Consider the following 24,522-nt stretch of genomic DNA (forward strand, 5'->3'; position numbering starts at 1 on the left):
AGGTGCACAGGGATTGGAAAGCTGTGATAAACACCTCATTGCTCTCTATTCAGAGTCTTACAGGTCTACATCAAAGTGTTGGTTGGCCTGAACTCTTATCTAAGGACTTTGAGACAGCGTCGGCTTCCAACCTCTTTTGGGTTGTTGGTTGAATTCAGCTCCTTGTGGCCATAGGGCTGAGGTCTCTGTTTCTTTGTTGGTTGTCAGCTGGGAGCCTCTCTCAGTTCCTTAAGGCCGTCTGGATTCCTCATCACATTGTTCCCTCCATCTTCAAACCTATGATGGTGCATTGAGTGCATCTCTTGTTTTGGATTATTCTGACTTTTCCTTCTGCTACATCTCTTTGGCTCCAGCCAGAGAAAAATTGCTCTGCTTCTAAGGGTTCATGTGATTAAATTGAGCCCACCTGAATAATCCAGGACACTCTCTCTGTTTCAAACTCTGTAGTCTTAATTATGTCTGTAAAGTTCTTTTGTGATGTAATATAGTCATGGGATACAGGGGTTAGAGCATAGACATCTTTGGGGGCCATTACATTCCCAAAGTGATGGAATATGAAGCTGGGAGGAGAAGCTGGAGTAATATTCTGAAGGTCAAATGTCTTGCTAGGAAGTCTATAAGTCATTCTCTAGACTCAAGAGCATTATATTATTGAAGAATTTTGATCTCTAAGAAAAGATGACTGGGAGCACTGTAGAGAAGTTAGGCTGGAGAAAGACGATGGGACCCAGTTTGAAAATTATTGCATAATCCAGGTAAGAAATGTTGAAGACTTGGGCCATTTCATGTGTGGTGGAGAAAGGGTCTTGTTTTCTTTATAGTTGGTTAAGTTTTCACCTGGAAGTCCTACTAAAGCTTCAGATTTCACAGTTGATGTTATCTCCTAAAAAAACACTCTCAAGTATGTTCTCTCCCAATACCCTACAAAATACTCTTCACATTTTATGATGATTACTTATTTAATTGTGCATCTTCCCTGCTAGGTTCCCTTTGCCTATCATCCCTGCTTCCATTTTAGATTCATGAAAAGAGTTATTAGTTCTGGCCCATTCATTTCTGTGTATTTGGCATTAAATAATTTATATTGCATGAAAGTTACTAAGCAATTTGGTTTCCAGCCTGGGTGTTTGGGTATAGGACTAAGTTATGAACTGAAGTAGGAAATACACTCCTTATGCTTCATCTCCTTCCTAATGGAAAACATTGGGCTTGCGTTGATTCCATTGCTGAAACACTTTTAAACTTTGTATGAACTTTAAAGCCAGCAGAGGACTGAATGTCTTAAGTGATGACACTGACTTCTACGACACACATTGAATTTACCATGTTTTTCTTAACCCAATTTGTCTTGTGAGATGGCATGTGTGTGCGTTTGTATGTTTAAAGCCATTGTGTTTGTCCATCTGCAGTAAGAACTGGTATACATTAATGAAGCATTTTGCAATAGAAGTCACTATTTTTGTATATTTCTAATGATAAGGTCTAAACTGGAAGGATTATCTTATGATGGAAAGGTTTTTATAGTTGCATCAATACTTAATTTAGCAATAGTTGTTCAGGTAGCTTTTTTGAGCTGACACTACTCAGAGGAAGACCTCACTCTGTCATTATCAGATATGGGCCTGACCAACTGGCAAAGAGAATAACAATCAGGGAATGTATTGATTTCCCTTAGCAAGTTGAAGACATTACCATCATTAGTTCTAAGGCTTTGGATCATTTAGGAAGGTTTGGGCTCCTTGAACAAGTTCCCTGTAACTCCCTTCAGTTTGTCACCTTATTAACAAAGTTTTTCTTTTTTTATTTTTCCTTTTGAACTGTAAGAGCAACTGTATAATCTAATATAAATGTTTTATGAAATAGTATTGTCAACCACTGATGTTTTACAGAAATGCACACTGGGTGGTATAATTATTTAAAGTTTAAAATGTGCTGAACAGAACTCTGTTTTAATAAGCATTTCAGAAGTTGAATAGACTGAAGTTCAAAGGACAAATGCTTTTTAAACAAAATTATTCATTTCATTTCCCATGTTTGAAATGAGTAGTTTAAAGCTGCTATTCAAGCTATAAAGGATTCCCTTTGTCTTAATTGTTAATACAGTTAACTGCAGTGTAATATCTGCTGGTTTGAACAATAATATTATACATTAATGAGGTTTATGCTAATTTTTATCCTCAGACATCAATTTTCCAGATAAAAGCACACACAAATTTTGCATTTTTCCTTTAATGTAAATTCACATAAATATTTGTTTACTCTGCTTAGTATCCATATTATCTAATATATGCGCACATTATAATCAGTTTAAAATTTTTTCTTTTAGTGAATCTAGTTTATTTCAGGAGCACCATGAGGACAGTAATTTTTGAGCAAGATCAATGGTTTCTCTTCTGCTATATGGCAGATACTTAGAATATATGCTAGTACAGACGGTTTGCCTGTTTGGAAATGAGACATCTGAGGTGGAGTTTGAGATAGTCTCAGGAAAAGATGAAGGTGGAGGAAGCCAGCAAAATAGTGCTGGAGTTAGAGTAGCTATAAAGAGAATGAATGAGACACAGTCATACTAGAACTTTCCTGTATTTATTCTTATATAAAAAAATTTAAAAAATTATTGTAAATTTAAAAAATTTATTTGGTCAATAATAATTGTACATAATTATGGGGCACAATGTGATGTTTTGATAGATATATACAATGTGAAATGATGAAATCAAGCTAATTAATATATCCATCATCTCACTTGTCATTTTTTGGTAAGACGTGAAATTTTCTCTCTTAACAACTTCAAAATATACATTATTATTAACTACAGTCACCATGCTTTGCAATATACCTCAAAAACTTATTTCTTCTAACTGAAAGTTTGTACCTTTTGACCAACATTGGAAAATCTCCCCTTTAAACATGCTAACAAATTCTTTTGAAAATTAGCTTGAAATTTTAACACAAATAAGTTGAATACATTCTAATTAGTGCCACTGAAGCTTGATGGGAAGATACTCAGTTAAAAATTGCAATTAATGCTAATAATCTGTTCAAAAATAGATTGAACAGGAGAAAAAACATCAGAGGTTGCAGAGATACAGAGTGAAAAAAAAATCCTTGAATCTCCAGGCAAAAACATGGTGAGGAAAAATACCAAAATAACATAATTGTGAGAATCCCATATGAACTGTTTGGTCACATGGAGGATATGAGTGATACTTTCAATACTCATCACACAAGTGGGCACATTGGCAAAACAAATCTTAATGGGGACTCGAATTTTCAAGAGATATGTCTAAAGTCTCAGTGTTCTGAAAGCAGAGCATATGATGAATTCTTGACTTGCCTAACAATTTTACCTTATCGGCAACTGAGGAAGCAATGAAGGAAAGCTTTCTCTGAAATTAGGATTGCAAAGAATATGCATTGTGTATGAGGTATTGTGATTTCAGCAAAACATATAGCAAAAATGATTTAATCTACAAAAGTGGATTAAATGCTAAAATATGGATACGGAATACTGTAAAAGTAGGTTCATATTCATAACTTGTTTAATAACTGAATGCAAAGTCTTGATTGGTGGATCATTGTTAACCTAAAAAAGGTCTCTAGTGCCTTGCGGCAAAACCCTATATTTGCTTCTGTTCCTTTCTATATATTGAGCAATTATCTGGATCAAGACACAATAGTTTTGCTTGTAGAATTTGCTGATGATTCTGTTCTGAGAAAGATAACAGGTAAGATGAATAAAAGACTCAAGATTCAAACTCATATATAGGCTGGAAGAATGCCCCCAAAGTAATAAGATGAAATTTAATGTGAGTAATGATTAAGTTCTATACATTGATTTAAACATAGAAACATTCATAGATTTTCCACTGTACAATACATAATGGTGAATGGCTTAGTATCATAGCATTATTATGAAAAAAACTTAGCCTTTTATTGCACTGCCAACTCAACATGGGCCAACAGTATGATACGGCAGCCAGAAAAGCAAATGACTATGTTGGGTTGAGTTAAAGGAAGCACAGAGTACAAGAAAAGGGAATCAGATCATTCCAAAAGCACTCTGTTAAGTTTTTGTGCTGCTTATTTTTATTGATGAACTGCTAATGTCCAGAAGGGAAGGCCTGGGTAATATCATGTCACATGAGAAAAGATGGAACAAACTAGGGCTATTGATTCCAGAAAAGAAGAACTTAAAAGGGATAAAAAAAAGACTGTCTATTTATTTTAAGAACTATCTTGTGGAAGAAGGATTAGGCTTCCTCTGTACATTTAGTACCTAGCACAGCCTGATACACAGTAGATACCAAAAAAAAGTTGTTAAAATTCATTCATTGAAATATTATTTTCTTATATGGCAGGTATTATTTTAAGTACTTGGTATACAGCATTGAGCAAAACAGACATAGTCCTTGTCCTGTAGAACTTATATTCTAATGAGAGGAGAGAGAAGATAAACTGAACAGATAGCTACATAATGTAATGCTAGACAGAGAGTGGTTAAAAGCGAGGGCTCTGGAACTGGACTGCCTGGCTTCAAATCTTTGCTCAGGCTTACCAGCTCTGTGTGACCTTATACAAGTTATCTACTCTTTCTGTAACTCAATTTTCTCATATGTAAAATTGAGATATTAATAGTGCCTACCTCAAAGAGTTCTGTGAGGGTTAAATGAGGCACTCCATGTAAAGTTCTGTGGACAGTGTCTGGCATAAAGTAAGTATTCCGTAATAACCATTATTGTTATAGTTATAAACATTCTGAAGAAGGAAAAGCACGGTAAGGGGACAGATCAAAGAATGGGAAAAGAACATCATTCCAGAGAATTGTGTGTAGAAGATACATGAAGACAGATTGGAATTATGACGTGTCATAGTTCTACACCATTTCACATGTTCATCTTCCCCCATTTGTCCTCCTCTCCTTTATTTGCCTGGATGATCTCTGTTTACCTTTTGAAACCAAGCTCGGATAGCACCTCACCTAGAAGGCTGAATTGATCCCCTTTTCTACTAGAGCTGGCTATTCTCTCTTCCACGCTACTTTTATTTTTTAAAATTTATCACAAGGTATTCTATTAAAATGTATGAGAAGGTCTAAGGCATAATGGTTAAGATCTCAGGTTTTGGAGTCAGACAGAACTGAGTTTGAATTACCAATCCATCACCTACTGACTGTTTGACCTTGAATAACCACTATATCTCTCCAAACCTTGGTTTTCTCATTTGTAAATTTGGGATAATAATATATACTATATAAGGTATTTTTAATAATTAAATGAGAAAATGTATTCAAGAAGCAGTACAGGGTTTTAATCCCAGCTCTATCCCTTAGATATGTGAATTTGGGCAAGCCATTCAACCTTTCAAATTCTTAATCTGCAAATGGGAGAACTAATCCTTTCTTCTGGAGTTATTGTAAGAATTAAAAAATGTATATAAAGTGCCTGGAACATAGTAGGCTCTGAATATATGCTTGTCAAATTGAGTTTGATTGGCAATCAGAGCTTTTAGAAAGAGTTGCCTTTTGAAGCTGTAAGTTCCTTGTTATGTTATGAGGTGGTCATAGTAGATGGCAATATCCTGGAGATGTTGTACAGGGGATTCCTGCAATGGCATAGTGGATGGATGAGGTCAGTACTTCCCAAACTTTGATCCATGGACCAGCTGCAGCAACCTCATCAAGTCTAATTTAATAGGTCTGGGATGAGAACCACCAATCTAGGTGACTACTAAATTGCCTCCAACTCAAAGGTTAATGATTCTGTAAATTAGAATTTAGTTCATAAGTTATGGACTTCATTAATTTCATCACATGCACTCCTCTCTGTATCCTTTGTACCCAGGCTTCCACTTTTTGCACCGACGCATATTATTAAATGATTTCTTAGCTACAATAAGCCCAAGAAAAGTGATTTTCATTTATCTTCATTTATTTATTTATGCATTAAGTTTAAGTAGAGTCAGACATTCAAGAATCATGTTTTCATGCTGTGTGAGATAATTGGTTAATCTTAGTTTAAGTTTTCTCATTATTCAATATCCTTCCTTTTTACTTAAAGCTGTGTTATCATTGCCAAAGCTTTTCCGAGGCATCTTCTTGAATTTGAAGTTGCAGAATTACAAGTTACCAAAGTCAACCATGACACAAGCGTAGAAGGTAAGAGAACTTACATGACCTTGGGCAAACACCGTTGTCCTGCTGTGTGTCAACTTCCTCATCTGCAAAATGGGAAGAGGAAAATGCAGATAAGGCTTATAAAGCTTTTTAAATATGAGGAAGTATCATCTACTTTGTGATTTTCATTAATTTCGATATTACAGATTTTTTTCTGAATTTTTGCATCTGGATTCATTTATTATTTTTAAAGATTTGCATATTTTAAAAATGTTTCAAATACCTAAATATCAAGGTACAGAGATGTTAATACATGGTAGAAATTTACTTGTGTTTGATACTAATGTACAAAAGACATAATGAAGGAAATCTAGCTAGGAAATTAGGAAAAAGGAGAGGGAAGTTGAATTGGGGAAAGAAAGGTTTTTTCAACAGTGTGGACTCCTCATTGAAAATATTAGGGGAACAAGCTGAAGTTTTGAACTCTTCTACCTGGGAAAATATTTTAGAAATATTTATTTTTCAATTTGTATGTATTTTGGGTGTTGTGGCTCCTTATGGTTTCTTTTCCTTTATTTCATCTAAAGAAAAAAAGAAGGGATACATGTGCAGAACGTGCAGGCTTGTTACATAGGCATACATGTGCCACAGTGGTTTGCTGCACTATTGACCCGTCCTCTAAGTTTTCTCCCCTCACCCCCCACCCTGCAACAGGGCCTGATGTGTGTTATTTCCCTCTCTGTGTCCATGAGTTCTCATTGTTCAGCTCCCACTTATGAGTGACAACATGTGGTGTTTGGTTTTCTGTTCCTGTGTTAGTTTGCTGAGGATGATGGCTTCCAGCTTCATCCATGTCCCTGTAAAGGACATGATCTCATTCTTATTTTTGGCTGCAGAGTATTCCATGGTATATTTATATACCATATTTTCTTTATCCAGTCTATCATTGATGGGCATTTGGGTTGGTTCCATGTCTTTGCTATGGTGAATAGTGTTGCAATAAACATATGTGTGCATGTGTCTTTACAGTACAATGATTAATAATCCTTTCGGTATATACCCAGTAATGGGATTGCTGGGTTAAATGACATTTCTGGTTCTAGATCCTTGAGGAATTGCCATACTGTCTTCCACAATAGTTGAACTAATTTACATTTCCGCCAACAGTATAAAAGTGGTCCTATTTCTCTACAGCCTCACCAGCATCTATTGTTTCCTGACTTTTTAATAATTGACATTCTGACTGGCATGAGATGGTATCTCACTGTGGTTCTGATTTGCATTTCTCTGATGATCAGTGATGTTGAGCTTTTCTTCATATGTTTGTTGGCCATGTAAATGCCTTCTTTTGAGAAGTGTCTGTTCATATCCTTTGCCCACTTTTTGATGGGGTTGTTTGTTTTTTCTTGTAAATATGATTAAATTCCTTGTAAATTCTGGCTGCATATTAGACCTTTGTCAGATGGGGAGAATGCAAAAATTTTCTCCTATTCTGTAGGTTGCCTGTTTACTCTGATGATAGTTTCTTTCACTGTGCAGAAGCTCTTTAGTTTAATTAGATCTCGTTTGTCAATTTTGGCTTTTGTTGCAATTGCTTTTGGTGTTTTTGTCATGAGGTCTTCGACCGTGTATAACTTCTTTTCATGTCCTCACAACATGGACATGTATGAGCCAATTATGATAATGTGGTTGTTATCAGGGTCTTAGAGAATCTATTTTGAAGGAATTCAAAGCAGACTTGAAAAGTATCTTTTTATACTCCCTTTTAATGTCTTTGTAAAAAATATTTGAGGATCAAGAAATATCTGGGTTTTAAATAAAAGGAGCTATAAACATACTGAGTTTTATTATAACTGACAAATCCTATTAGGTATTTATAACTCAACTCTTGTTTCTTTCTATTTTAATTTTTAGTATTTCTTTGTCCTACAGGAAAGACACTCCTGGTTATATTTTGACAAGTCACCTTTTTTATCTCATTTTTCTGCATTACTTAGTTGCAGAGAGTGGATACAATTCAACAAGGTTAAGAGAGATAATCTCTTGCTAAAAGTAACTAATTCTGCATTATTTCCAATTATGCAAAGAATTGAATAGAACAGTAAATCAGAATTGTTCCATACTTTGGAAGAAGTACTTAATTTTAACTGAATGTCAAATCGTTAAAGGTAACAAAGATGGAGTGTATGCAGAAGCACTTGTTAAAGAGTTATGATTCTATTCTAATTACACCAATTTATGTTTTTAATGAAAGTATTCGCCTATAATTATTTTGATAAATTCTCTTAACACCTTCCTCCTTCTTTGCTCTGCAGTTAGTATCCCACTGGTAGCTAGTGTAGGCAATTGCCAGAATTATCTTTATATTTAGTCTATAAGAAGTTTATAATTTTGCAAGTGACCACTTAAGTGATGAGAACATTCCCAGGTCCCTTGAGGAGTTACCTAGTTACTTGGCTTTAAAGTTTTTTGACCCATAAGAGGTCATGCAAGGAGACTCCACTTATAAATTTCTATGCATGTATGATATCCTTTTAGCTTGTTCTTGCTGCTGAAGTTTGATTGCCTAAACTTTATACTCCTGGTCTTTGAATGAGTAGGTTAAAGTCTATTTTATACAGAGGTATACTTAGCTGAAGTAGTCACCGTGTCACTTAATGTTTCAGTTTCTAGGGATAAAGTTATTTATTTGTTTATGCATTTAAGTATTTATGAAACTCATATGATTCCTGACTATTTAAGCTACTCAAATGTAACTGTTTATTCTGCTTCCAGAAGTAAATGTTGCCTTGAATCAATATAACACTCTTTTGTTTAGTGTCTTGCCCAGTGCTCTCAGAAACTGCTTGGATAGTACAATCCATATACATATTTTAGCATCTTATCCCTAATAATTATACAGCATCTTTGTTGTATATTTTGCTGAAATCAAAATACTTTATGTGTGTGGAATACATATTCTTGACAACTCTACTTCCAGAGAAATCCTTTTCTTCATTGCTTCTTCAATGGAGAATGACTAGAAGGTAAAATTGTTAGGCAAGTCAAGAATTCATCATATGCTCTGCTTTCAGACCACTGAGACGCATAATTCTTGAAATTCAAGTCCCCATTAAGGTTTGTTTTGCCAATGCACCAGTTAGCTGTGTGATAAATATTCAAAGTATCCTCCATATATCCTCCAGGTGGACAAACAAGTCATATGGAATTCGCAAGATAACGATATTTTGGTATTTCTCCTCACTATGCTTTTGCCTCAAGATTCACGGATTTGTTTGCTCTGTAACTTTGCAACATCTGATGTGCTTTCTATTTTTGAATAGATTATTACCATTAATTGCTGGTTTTCATTGACTATCTTCCCAAGTCTCAGTGACACTTAGTCAACTTTATTTAACCTCTTTGTGTGAGAATTTCAAGCTACTTTCATTCACTACCCATACTGTTGAAATTGTGATAAAACATCTAAGGGTAAAACTATGGGTCACAAGTATCTTTCCTATCATTTCCCCATGACGATTATTGAGATAATTTTCCAGTTTTTTTTGGCTTTGTTTTCTGTATTTTCATAATCAGATTCAGGCACATATTTTTTGTTGTTGTTATTTTATTTTAGATTCAGGGGTACACGTACACATTTGTTACATGGATATATTGTGTAATGGTGAGGTTGGGGCTTCTAGTGTAACTATCACCCCAATATTGAATATTGTACCCAACAGGTAATTTTTCAACCCTCACTTCCTCTCACCCTCTCCCATTTTTGAGTCCCCAGTGTCTATTAGTTCCATTTTTTTAATATCCATGTATAGCCATTGTTTAGCTCCCACTTTTAAGTAAGAACATGTGGTATCTGATTTTCTGTTTATGAATTTTTTTACTTAAGATAATTACCTTCAGCTTCATCCATGTTGCTACAAAGGACATGATTTTGTTCTTTTTTATGGCTGCATAGTATATCATGGCATATATATATATATATATATATCTCACATTTCCTTTATCCAATCAACTATTGATGGGCACTTAGGTTGGTTCCATGACTTTGTTTTTGTGAATAGCACTGTAATAAACATACAAGTGCAGATGTTTTTTTGATAAAATGATTTCTTTTGGGTAGATACCCAGTAGTAGGATTGGTGGGTCAAATGATAGTTCTGTTTTTAGTTCTTTGAGAAATCTCCGTACTGTTTTCCATAGGGGTTGAACTAATTTACATTCCCACCAACAGTGTATAAGTGTTCCCTTTTTTACACATCCTCATCAACACGTGTTTTTTTTTTCTTTCTTTTTAATAGTGTATTTATAACAACCATTCTGACTTGTGTGAGATAGTATTGCATTGTGGTTTTGATTTGCATTTCTCCAATGATTAGTGATGATTGAGCTTTTTTTCATACGCTTGTCGGCTGCATGTATGTCTTCTTTTAAGAAGTTCTGTTCATTTCCTTTGCTCGTTCTTTTAATGGGGTTGTTTGCTTTTTGCTTGTTGATTTGTTTAAGTTCCTTATTAATTCTGAGTTTTAGACCTTTGTCAGATACATAGCTTGCAAATATTTTCTCCCATTCTGTGGGCTGTCTTGTTCACTATGTTGATAGTTTCTTTTGCTGTGCAAAAGCGCTTTGTTTAATTATTAGGTTGGTGCAAAAGTAATCACGGTTTTTACCATTAAAAGTAATGAGCCCAACCACAATTACTTTTGCACCAACCTAATAGGTCCCACTTGTCAATTTTTGTTTTTGTTGCAATTGCTTTTGGACATTTAATCATGAAATATTTACCAAAGCCTATGTATGAAACAGCATTTCCTAGGTTTTCTTCTAGGGTTTTAATAGTTTTAGGTCTTGCATTTAGGTCTTTAATCCAGTTGGAGTTGATTTTTGTGTATGGTAAAGGAAGGGGTCCATTTTCAATCTTCTGCATCTAACTAGCTAGTTATCCCATCACCATTTATTGAAAAGGGAATCCTTTCCCCATTGTTCGTTATTGCCAACTTTTTCAAAGATCAGATGGCTGTAGGTGTGCAGCTTTACTTATGTGTTCTCTAACCTGTTCCATTGGTCTATGTGTCTTTTGTATGACCAGGGTACTATTTTTATTAGAAGTGGTGTGTGTGTGTTTGTGCACACACACACACATATATACATGGTTTATTTCACATACATACTTAATAGACTAAGAATCTCATTACTTTCCTGTAAAGATGTCAGCTTTAAATTTTGCCAGTTTTGGCAACAGTTTTCACACAGCTGTATCTGCTTCCTATTTGCAAGGTATAAAGAAAAGAAATTTTAAAGTTTTGTTTTGAAATCTAAATGGAAGAGGGGCTTATTAACAAGGTATCTTTTTTTATATGTGAAAAGCCAAGCATGCTCATTCTACTAAAGAGCAAACAATTTTAGTCACACTGTAGCTGCATTATGTAAATCAACATTTTATAATGGGAGCAACCACAACAATTCTTGTGACGTCCAATTTTTGTGATGTCCAAATCAGAGTTTCGAAAAAGGAGGAGGAAACTCATGACTACGTGTGGGTATTCGGCTCTGAAGTTTGATTAAACTTTTCAGAAATTTGAGAGTATCTCAGGCCAGCCACTGATGTCTCACAAGGTTTGGCATTTAACAACACAGACATACACACACACACACACACACACACACACACGCACTCATGCACACACACAGAAAACAGACTGGAGGAAACCCCCGTGGAGACAGTTCTAACATCAGTAGACAACCCTCTCCTCCATGCAGTCATAAGGTCCTGTTTATTGCATCCATCAAGAGAACCATGCTGAGATTGACAATCCTTCCTGCCATGGGTCCTATTTCACCTCCTGTTTGATACAAAGAAGAATTTTGCAGGGCACTAACTTGGGATTCTGATATCTGCTTTACTCTGATTCAGAGGAAAATCAATTTTCAAAAATATGTTTGTAATGGCTACCGACTTGCCAATGCATTTGCTGAGCTAGAAGTTTTCAGCTCTTTGAAACTTTATCTCCCATGTGCTCCAAGGACTACCCCAGCATCATAACACCTCTTTAAGTGTGGCACAGCAGGCAGGCTAGTACGCAATACAGGCAACATAAGGCTCCTCTCACCTGCCTCACAATGGAAGGGGTTTTAAGGTAAAGTCAGAAGGAAAATCATTTGTTATGCTAAATGGGCCTTCCCTTTATTCTCCTTAGTAGCAATGAGAAATTCTGGGCGGATATATAGGGGGAAAGGACATTTAAGCCTGCACCTGCAACAGAAATGCAATTTCCCTGCTTTCCAATGGATTTTACTCACCATTGAGCTAATTCTGTTTGTGACCCTGATGGATTTTGAACAACAATTACAGGAAGCCCAAAGGACCCCCCTCAATGTATTATAAAACCAGGTGTAGGAATGAACTCTCCCAATGAGTAATGCAGTTACATGTCTATGCTAAGGTGTTCCAACACAGCTTTGAAGTCTTTAACCATAAATCACATTCACAAGCTTCCGTCTATGTCTGTAGCATGCATATAGTGCTGCTACATTACCACTGAACTTGGAATAAAAGTCTGTTCTTGTGGAGATTATCATAGGACACAGAGATTATTCTGCTACCGACAGGAAAGGAAGCATGCTAAAAATGCATGAGCTGTAGAACTGGTGAACTTGCCATGACCTGGAACATCAGAAATACACTGACTGCCTTGAGAGAGGAGCCTTTTTGAATTGTGGTTCTATGAGAAGCAATAGCACATAGAGTTGGAAGAGTGGGACTACAGGAAATGAATTTAGAAATGAGACCAGAGAATCTTTAATGTCTCTCACAGCATTCAGATTTTCTAAGTTAAAAGTTATAAAGAGTAATACTGCTCACCCAGAAACTCAGAAGAATAATTAGGGAGTGGAACCTGAGCGAGGGGACCAAATGGAAAGTGGATTACGTGATATAAAGCGAAGCGCTAGGGGCAACTAGAAGGCAGTGGGAAGGGAGGTCTGTGGCAGCCCGAGAAAGATTCCACTGTCTAGAAGGGAAGAGGAATGTAGATTTCAAGGAATTCAGTCTACTGTACATGTCCTTTGGCCTTCTCTTTTCCTTTCTTCATGAGATACTTCTGACATGCCACAAGAAGAGGAAGTCTCCATGGCGAGTTCTCCCGAGTCTCACCATGGATCTTCCATTTCTTGTAAGGCTTTTAAATGAAGGCAAGGATTTATTCTGCATGACGCCCGAACTCCTTTTTTAACTCAAAGAGATGGCCTGTTAAGAACAGTTTGGGCACAGTGGGAGGAAGTTGGACTGTAGCTCCCTAGGCTCGCCATTAATGGATAAATTGAATGCTTCCATTTGGGGCACGTAAGACAGGGAGTATTTGGAGTCTTTTGTTAGAAATACATTTAAATGAAAGATCTGTTAAATGCTTTTAAATGACAATATTTCATTTCTTTGTGTCCACAACCAGGTGCTCCATAGAGTTCCAAGTCACTCTATATTAATTTGCAATTACGTGCAACTCCCTTGTCTCTCTGCAGTCTCTTTCTGACATATGCACCTAAAGAGGCTCTGAGGGGGCTTTGAGGAAGCTAATGACCAGCCAGGAGGACATATTTACACTATGCGGACACATGAGAAAGAGTCAGTGCAAAAGTCAGTGATAGAACACTTGCAGTGAACTAAAAGTCGCTTGTCGTGTAATGCAGGAATATTTGCTTACAAGTTTCTTTTAAGGACGAATAGAAGCACTGTGAATTTAGGCAATATTTTATGTATGCTTTATCTTGCTCTCAGACATAATTTTTTTCAACATAAAATTTCAATCCTAACTATCTTCAAAGCTCCAACCTCACAGCTCAAGTCCAGGTTTTATTATTTTTTTAAGAAGCAGTTTTATGTATCATCAGTGTTAATGAAAACATTATGTTCAATTCTTAAGTTGAATTGTGGATTTGAAATATGAAGTTCTCAGAACCATATGCTCATGTTCAAAACTGATGCCTTTGTAGCTATGCCTATTCAGAGCATGAAGATATATAGAAGTAAATGCACATTTGAATGTGCAGGTTATATTTTATCATTAAGGCCGATTATTTATAGAAGCAGAGCAAGCAGAGCACTGTCAGAACGGCTTTAAATAAAACAAACAAGCAACTGCAGAAAGGTATGGTTTGCAACAGGAACGCTTGCCATAGGATCCTTTATCTTTAGTAGAAAGAGCTGGTCGTGGCTGCTCCTGCAAGCAGAGCACTTTAAAGCAGTTGGACAAAATGCTGCAGGAGGGATGCAGCTGGGCTCTTCCTCTCTGGAGAGAAGATGGATCCCTTTGAGGGAGACTCAGCTGGCTAGGAAGCCTCCAATGCACTAGCAAGCTCAGTTCTCCCTGGTAACCACACAGTATTTTCCAGAAACCGTATTTTCCAATAGCCTTGAATAATAGAAACTTTCTAAGCTGTCTGGAAAATATAATCTGCTCCTGGAAAGGAGTAGTAAATGCCTTTCAGATCTAGATAAAACATGTGGCTAAAATATTTTTAAAGTAATGATGATTTGTGCAGCAGATAATAGTACAGTGTTCTGACTACAAAGAATCTAGACTCTGTCACTTCGTGGCTGTATGAATGTGTGCAAGTGTCTTAACTAACTTAATTGAGCCTCAGTTTCCTCATCTGTAAAATGGCAATAAATAATGGCATCTTTGCTTATTTTTAGAGAAATGCTAATTCATAAATAAATGACCTTTTCCCCTAAGTTTAGAGAAAATCTCTTTAATATTCTTGTTGCTAGTGACTCAGTCCTACTATCTATTATAGAACTTATAAGCTCTTGTCAATGAAATTGTTTAATCTGCTGGGTGAGCCACTTTTGGTAGGTCCAGATTTAGGTGCAATAAATGTTTAGACATTCTGAACAACTGTGCCTGTTTCAGTCTTCACTTTCCCTTTAAGTTTTGCACCTGACACTCTGCAATCCTCATATTTTTGTTGATCCAATTCTCCAATTTCTTGTTGCCCAGAATGTCACTGTTTATATGGCCCATCACGTTCCAATTCTAGAGAACCTATTCTCTTCTTTGCCAAAGATTGTCTTTTGCCAGGTATAGAATATTTTTGGCCTGACTGGATAATCTTTGCGCTTATTTATAAACCATAATGCTGGCTATAATTATTTTCATATTTCACAAAGAGTACTAGCTGCCTAACTAATATCCATTCTCTCTTTCTTAGTTAATAACATAACCTAATATTATTCCGGATGGCCCTGGAGAGGTAAGTGAGAGATGGGATGCAATTTTAAGGAACTCTCCTTAAGAAATAGCTAGCATTTGGTATATATATTCTTTCCCTTCCCATTTCTTGCTTCCTGATGATTACGGGGACATAATGGCTGGAGCCCCAGTAACCATATTGAACAATGAGGTAATCTTGCATATGGAAGCCACTGCAAAAGATGATGAATTATAAACATAAAAACTCATACTTTGTGACCTTGGAGTTACAATGATCATCTCTGAATTGCCTACCTTGGAATGACTTTTATGTTAGAAAAAACTGAATTTTAAAATTTGTTTAAGCCCCTGTTCTTTAAGGTCTTGGTTGCTGTTTCTAGATAATACAGGACACTTTCCTGAGCATGTGTTCTGAGTCCACAGCCAACCTAGTAATATTCTAGTAGTGGCTATATTGGTTATACGGAAAAAAGATGCAGAAAAGATATTATAAATATTGATGGGTCACTGTTGACAGTGAAGTTTATGTTTTCAGGGCAAATATCCTGTCCTTTTCCCCCAAAACATTTAATTCAAATGAAAAATACTATGAATTTAGACCACAGATTTTATTGAGACAATTTCTCTAGAAGGGTGCCAATGGATCAGGACCAGAAATTGAAAGCCTTTGTGTTGGTATTCTATATTTCTATGACTCCCAAATAATACCACTACCAAACTTTAAAAAGCATAAACTCAGGGATAAATAAAAACTATAATCTTGAACTGAAATTTTACTCAAATACAATGTGGCACAATTCTCAAAATTGAGATTAACAAATGCCCTTGTCTACATTTTTCCCCCTCTACTAGTGTTTTTTGATCTTCTAGGCCTAATCTTCTTTTAATGTTTTAGATTTGAAATAAATATAGATTCACAGGAAGGTGCAAAGATAGAGTAAAGAAATCCCATGTACCCTTCACTCAGTTTCCTCCCAATGACCACATCCTAAGTACCTATAGCACAATATCAAAATCAGGAAATTGACTTCGGTATAATATATGTATTTAGTGCTATGTCAGTTAATCATATGTGTAGATTTGTGTACCTACCATCACAATCAAGATATGGAACTATTCCATCACCACAAAGATCTTTCTCATGTTACCCCTTTAGAGTTATACCCACCTCTCCCTTATACCATCCATTTCATCTTTAACCCTTAGAAAGCAGTAATCTGTGGTTTCCATCTCTAGAATTTTTTTAATTTTCAGAATGTTATGTAAAGAGAATCATGGTTGTGACCTTATGAAACTGGCCTTCTGCAGTCAGCCATTGCTCTTTTAGATTCATTCAGGCTATTGTGTGTATCAATAGTTTGTTTCTTTCTATGGCTGAGTGGTAGTCCATGCCATGGATATACTATGGTTTATTTAAGCCATTCACACCTTGAAGCATATGCCCATTGTTTCTAGTTTTGGGTTATTATAAATAAAAATGCTATGAACAAAGGTGTACAGGTTTTTGTGCAGACATCAGTTTTCCTTTCTCTGGGATAAATGCTCAGGAGTACAATTGCTGGGTTGTATGACAGTTTTATGTTTAGTTTTTTTAAGAAACCACCAAACTATATTCCAGAGTAGATGTTCCACTTTATAATTCCTCCAATGGCCTTCTGGTCAACCATCTTTCCTTTCCTTGGGTCCTAAGGTTCTTAGCCAGTCTGGCTTTTTTCTCCTCACTTTTCAGAGTCTTCTTACGTTTGTCTTACATATAATCCCCAAGATTTACTAGTTGTACTTAGCAGGAGGAATAGGAAATAGTACATCTACTCCATGTTACCGAAGTGGAAGTTTTCTCTTTATTTTCTCTTGATGAACACAAAAATCTCACACTCTTTTTCAATGTTATATGAAATTTCAAAATACATTAACTCATAAAGAAATAAATTAACTTTTGCCAGGTATAAAAATATTAAAAAGTTAAGACATTTCTGTTTTGTTTTCAAATTAACACACCAAACTTTTTCCTTCACTGATATTTATATATGCCACCCACCTCCTTGAGACTCATTGTCCCATACATTTTCAAAATTTTTTGAGTTTTAATTTCTAATCCCCCTGCTTTTATTTCCAGCCATGTCACCATTCTCTAGTTGGGGTGCTCTTTTGGTACTAGTGACCTGTTGTGAACCAAGGCTTCGAAGTCAGTGTCAGATTTTTGGCCCAGTTTTCTCAGAACAAAGATGTTTAATTTCAGATAAGTTCAGATAAGCATTAGATAAGCATCCACACATTTAATCAATGCTTAGTTGAACCAGCAGCCTTCATCAAAATTTTGAGGCCTGCCCATCAAAAGAGATTTGCTTTTATCAGTATTTGGCTTGATTCCAACTAACCTGCTAACCCTATTGCTTTGAAAAAAAAAATTGCACCAGTTCAGAAGCATCAGGCTTGGAATGAGTGTAAGGGTCTTTTATATATAGTTTGAGAATATTTTATTACACTATACCACTTGCCAAATGTAACTATAAAGGGCTATTAGATGAGGTTCAATTTCCGCATAGCTCTATATAAAGGAGACAAGATTTTTTTCCCCCTCTTCTCTTGGAGAGGAATATATTTATATTTTCTCTAAAATTTATTGATTTTTCCTGTGGAATGTTTGAGATCATTGTATGAATCTTCAACTGCAGTAGAAACATAAAACATTTTATAAGTGGTGTTTTCATCATGAAAGCTGTAGTTACACACAAACACACCCTTTATGCATATATTTTTTATTGGTTTTGTGGTTAGTTGATTCTAAAGAATAGCAAGAAAGGAATACGATATTGGAAACAATCAAATAAAAAAGAACAGAAAGTCAAACAATTTCCAAATGATTATTTTATTAGATTTTGTTTGATTATTAAATTTATCCTCATTTTCAGACCAAAATAGTCACTTAAAGTTTGATGTATTTTTGTGTATTTATTTTTATTGTATATTTTTGGTAAACTCCTTGACATCTTTTCTTTTAGGGAAGGTGGATGTCCAGTATGCCACATACAAGGCAAAAGAGAGCATTTTCTTTGTGTTACCAATTTCGATCAATTTTTAGGCTGTGGAGCTTTGTGTGTCTTTTTTTCTTTTGGAAGCCTGCATTTTTCTTCTGACAATTTGTGAGTGCTTTTTCTAAAATAATGATAATAATTCAAAACAAATAGCCAAACCCCTAAAAAGTGGCTTTCTTTTTCTTTTACATCTCCTATTCTCCTTCAGCAGACAAAAATTCAGTTAGTTTTGTGAAATGCAGCATCTAGTCTCCCCTGCTTTTTTAAGGCAAAAGATAAACTTCAATGGCTTGAAGCTGACAATGTGGATTCAGCTTCATTCATCTACACTCGGATTGTAAAGTATTCCTCATCCTCCTTTTAACCTGCATGCATGCAGTACTGTGTGGTAAAAGTACAAACCCAGGCTCCATTATCATCTTCAGTTGCATAAGTCAGGCTGATTTTTAGGATGAAACACAACTGCAAAACCTTGTCTCTCTTCTTGGGAAAAAAATCAGTCATTCCACTCAGCACTAGCTGAAATACAGAAAAGCAAATTGTAGCATTGCTTGGGAAGAGATAACTTTTTTCTCCCTCTTATTGCCCTCCCCCCTTTCCCTTGTTCCCTCCACCTCCTCCTATTCTTCTTCCTCAATTAAGTAAATCATTTATTTTTCTCTTTTTTAAGATGGCTAATGTAATGGTTTCTCTGAAGTCAGTGTTTATATAGCTAACCAACGGTGCTGTCGCTAACAGCTGCTGCTACTGTACCAAGATTTTCAGTGTGGTGTGCTTTCAGTATCTGTGCACACTGTTCTGTTCCAGGTTTGTTGAAAGATTGGAAATGCCCAGTGGTAATCTCAGGTATCATCCCGGTGGCCACAGATCAGCCTTGGTTCTTCAGCTTCTTCAGTTATACTGCTGCCCATGGAGCAAGGGCTTTGTTTTGTTTTGAATTTCTGTCCCTTAGTCAATACTTCTGTAATCATCAGCCTAGTTGTTACTAATTTCAGTACATCTTTCTTTCTTTCTTTTTTTCTTTGGAGACAGAGTCTTGCTCTATCCTGCAGGCTGGAGTGCAGTGGTGTTATCTTGGCTCACTGCAACCTCTGCCTCCCAGGTTCAAGTGATTGATTCTCCTGCCTCAGCCTCCTGAGTAGCTGGGATTACTGGTGCCTGCCACCACTCCTGGTTAATTTTTGTATTTTTTGTAGAGACGGGGTTTCACCATATTGGCCAGGCTGGTCTCGAACTCCTGACCTCAGGTGATCCGCCCTCCTCGGCCTTCCAAAGCACTGGGATTTCATGCGTGAGCCACCGCACCCAGCCTCATCTTTCTTAAATGGTGTACATAAGTTCCCTATCAGTTCAGCAGCACCACTACCTATGCTTTCTATATGATTCTCAATCTAGCAATGTGGTAGAGGAAAGACTTACTATATTCTACTATTGGTTGCATCAGGAGTATATCTGGGTATGCATTCTTCTAGCCTCCCTTTGATCCTTGGACAATTATAGTCTACGCTTCCCAGCAATCTTCTCTTAACTCATTCAGATAATCCACCACGTCATTCATAGTCTGACTTGTTCATCTGGGATTTGGAGGTTTGCTGAATGCCATTTATATGAATACCATTTATGTATGTGGTAAACTCTCCACCAATAATAAGGGCAATATCACCGAACACAGAATCTGTGTCTTCGCAAACCTATGGATATTCTCATTCCCTATGTTCTCCATCAACAAAAGGTAAGATACTGAATTTCAAAATGTGACGTAAGTCTTCCACTAAACCTATGGTCTCCAATAAAACCTGACACTCAGTATAATTTTTCAATACAATATCCTTGCTCAGAAAGAGTTTAGAGGCTTCTATGTACTTTAGAAATTCATCAATCAACATTTCCCCCAATGTGCTAACTGCCATTAGGTCATCCTCTTGCATTCCTCCAGACCTACTTGTGATTTGGAAAATCCTTAATAGGGAGACTGATCTCATCTAGATGCTGCACTTTTCAGGGGACATTTCAAAGAGTTAGGCAGAGTAAAGACCAAAGGTCATTGAATTGGATCTTATCAAAAGTGCTCTTATATGTGATTTCATCTGATACACCTTTTGCTGTCAGACCAGAGCTGCCAGAGTCAATTTTTGAACTGAAGGGTAATAGTACTTGGTAATATTTCTCACAATTTCCATCAAAGCATCATATGCAGCACTTCTCAGGTTGTTCTGTTGGTCAGCAGAAACTGTCTGGGGTCTCCACGAGCTTCTGAAATATGAGGATAACCAGGAAGTAGCAGTGTCTGCCTGGCCATCACTTACGAAGTTTCATAAGCAGCTTCAGCGAGACTGGAAGAAGCCCAGCATGCATTTGAAGACATTCTGGGTTCATCATTCAGGCCTTCCATCAGACTTTGTGGCAGGGCAGCCAAGTAGACACCCGTGATGGCAGCTTCATGAAGCAGCTTTCAAAATCTGCCCTCGGTCTGTATACTTGTATATTAAAAGACCTCTTACACAGGGGTCTTTGATTAATTCTGCTAAGATAAACATTGCATGTATGACTAGGAGTTGTAGCCTTTTGGGTTTCTGTTCTTCCAAGATACAGGCAAAAGCCATCACAGTAGTATCCTGGTATGACTAGTTGGGGTTCTTGAATGTTCTTTAACAGAAAGAAGTACATGTGGGACAATGTCATCTTCACATCACGTGGTCAGGAACTTCATCATTTTTATCACTTTTTGCTAGTGTCTTTGTAATAATTGGAACCACAATTATAGAGCTCCCTTGGCACAGAACTCGCTGTGTGCTGTGGGGGCCTTCTTTGTTCTGCTGCCTCTTAAGCTTTAATGATGAAATCTATTTTTTATCACAGACACTGGACCAGAATTTTATTCCTTATAGAACCACTTCATCAAAGTCACTATTCATTACTTCATTTGTGACCACAAAAAGAGCAGGACTCACGTATGTGTCCACGTACTGATAATATAGGGACATTTTCTTGACCAGATTCTGTAATGTACCCACTCATGCCTAATTATCTTGATAATAGTTTGCTCCATAGATGACCTGCAAAATAAATTGCCTTTCAGACTCTTCGTCAAAGTTTCCTTTGGTGAACTCCAGTAGTTCAGGAGTGCCTTAGTAGCCACTAACTTCACATTACTATTAGGACCTCCAGTCTCTTTCGATTTATCCTGTAGCTGCTCCCTGAAAATTTCTTGGCAGATGTAACAAATTGCATCCAATGTTGACTTTTCCATGTACTCTAGGCTGCTGGGGATGTGACATTAGCTACCAGCTAAAGAATGAGTTCTGATGACTGGTTTACTGGGGTCTCTGCACAAACAGTATCAGCCATCATAGTGACGAAGAACTAAGCTGGTAGGTTTCTGTGCCCAAAGTCCACACATCAGTTCTCAGCTTGTTTGTCAAACAGTAGCATTAACGGCAAACCTTTCTGCTGATGTTGTGCCTTGAAGTTAAGATTCTTCGATGTCAAAGAGTTATTGATTTGTAGACCAGCTGCAACCCTGCAAGTCTTGCTGTTTTCTGAATTTTCTGGCATCTGGGGAGTTCCAGAAGGACTCTTGGCAAGTTCAACCATCACACATTCCAGGAACTTCTAGGCGGCTTCTAGTTTAAGCAGAGGTTGGGATGTGGTTTTCACTTTGGTTCAGCTTCAGGGTGATTTTGATAGCAGCAGCTTTTCCCCAGGTAACACTTGGCCTCTCAGGCGACAGCCCTTACTAGGGATAAGGGTTGCGAGTTGAATGGCAATGGAGAGTATGAAGAGGATAAAAGTCACCACAGGTTCATTCATGTGCTCCTTCTTGGTAGTGCTCTATCACCCTTTTTGCCCCACTCTCTCCCTCTTTCCTTCCTGCTTTGCTGTTGACAGTGGCAGCTGCTCCTCCGTTGAAGACAAAGCAGGAAAATTAGGGGCAGCTCAGAGCACGGCTGTAGCTTGATTGGTGAGTAGAGAAAGAAGACAAAGAGGCAGTGAGTGAATAGCTGCCAGAAAGGAGGGAGGGATTCGCTAATCTTTTGATTACAGAAACTGAAAGCTAAATCATGAATACCAGGGGTCATTAAAATGACATACAAATTGCGATAGAGTGTGCATGAATACCAATGCTCAGTTCATTGTCTTGGCCAAGTGCCCAAGTAGGTGATGATATCTTATAACCCCAATGATTTCCTTAAAATAAGTTACATTATAAAATATCAGCCTGCTGTTCACCCAGAGTTTCTTTATGCCAACCTATGTGAGAGAATCAAAGTTTCATTATTAAGTGCTTTGAGATTCAGACAAGTGACAGGCACTTTAAAATCTGCTGTTTATTTGGTACTAAAGATCGTAGATTAGACTTTTCAGCCAGAAGTGCACAAATGTGCAACACAACCTTTAGCAGTGTCATCTGCAATATATGGAAGTAAAATGATTGACCGGTTTTAAGCTAAGTCTTAGACTCATCTAGCATAGACCCAAAAGACAGGGGAGGTAACTACACGCATTAAAACGTCGTGTAAGTACACATTCAAATAGAGGTCAAGCTTACAAGGGCAGAATAACTTTAGGAGAAAAAAATAAAATCATTTTAGTTTGCTTTCAAATTGTCAAAATTTAGTGGCTAGCCATTCTGGTATATCAGCCTGGTATAACTAGCCAGGAGCATAAATAATCCAGCAGATAGGGCTGGATGCAATATAGCTCAAGAGCTTCATCCTGGAAGGGGTAGATGATGCTGGTATAGCCAAGAGGTAAAAGTCAGAAAGCAGGTTCTAAAGGTACTTTCTTAAGGAAACCTTTGACAAATTGGGAAAAAATAGACAGGAAATGGGTTCAGGACAATAGAGCTAGGAACATGTTTTACACTAGACACAGGCAAGCAGATACACACCTGAGTTTGTATTTTGTGGACAGAAATGACTTGTAAGGTTTGTGCTGGGAAGCAGAGAGGAGCACAGTCTTTCAGAAAAAGCTTTCCAATTTGTGTTTGCAGCTAATGGTGGCAGAGAAGTTACGGTTACTTATGATCCTAGACTTGCAAATTGTGTTTCCTAGCCTTGGCAAGAAAGTCGGTGGAGCTGGTGAGCACTTTTCATAAAGTAGTGGATCTGGGCTGAGTGCAGTGGCTCACGCCTGTAATCCCAGCACTTTGGGAGGCCGAGGCGGGCAGATCACCTAAGGTCAGTGGTTCGAGACCAGCCTGGCCAACATGGTGAAACCCTGTCTCTACTAAAAATACAAAAATTAGCTGGGCATGGTGGTGCATGCCTATAATCCCAGCTACTCATGAGGCTGAGGCAGGAGAATCGCTTGAACTTGGGAGGCAGAGGTTGCAGTGAGCCGAAATCATGCCACCGCACTCTAGCCTGGGTGACAGAGCGAGACTCCATCTAAAAAAAAAAAAAAAAAAAAAATCAGTGGATCTGATCTATGCTCTCTCCTCCATAATTTTAGAGAATGTCCAAATAGCTACTCCAGAAAGTCACAAACTAAACGTGAATGTGCAGTATTAATCTGGAAGTATTAATAACTGCATTACCTTTCTAATACTTATTTTCTAAAACCTACTTTAAAATTCTGAAATAAAATTTATAGATACTATAACCTACTGTCACACACTATTCAAGGGGAGAAAGGAACAATACAATGTTCTATCAATAATATAAAAGGTAAATGAAAAGAAAGTAATGTATATCTAAATATACAAGTAGTCAGTCAAAACCACTTCAGAAGACATAATAAAATAGATGCTTATAACTACAGGTAAAAATCATTATGACATGACAGCTACCAAGGTTTACTTTGTAGGTGCCAAATACCTAAATACCCAAATACTGTAAGTGTAATTGCTGTTTATGACATCATTTCCTCTAAATTATTTTTAAAAAAGGAAAAAGAAGCTTATTAAGTTTCAGACAAAACAAAGAATAATATTTCCACAAATCATAGTGTAAAAAAATTTTCAACTACATGAATGTGTGTTTGGACATTTGAAAGTGATTTAACAAATATTTATTGAGCACTCATTAAGTGCCAGGCACTGTCTTAGATACTTGGAATAGAATAGTGAACAAGACAGGCAAGCATCCCTGCCCTCAGGGAGCTTACAGACTAGTTGGGAGTGGAGTGGGAGGAAGAGAGACAATAAACACAGAAAACCAAAACC

The sequence above is a fragment of the Macaca thibetana genome, chromosome X, assembly GCF_024542745.1.
Source record: "Macaca thibetana thibetana isolate TM-01 chromosome X, ASM2454274v1, whole genome shotgun sequence".
Taxonomy (NCBI): Eukaryota; Metazoa; Chordata; class Mammalia; order Primates; family Cercopithecidae; genus Macaca; species Macaca thibetana.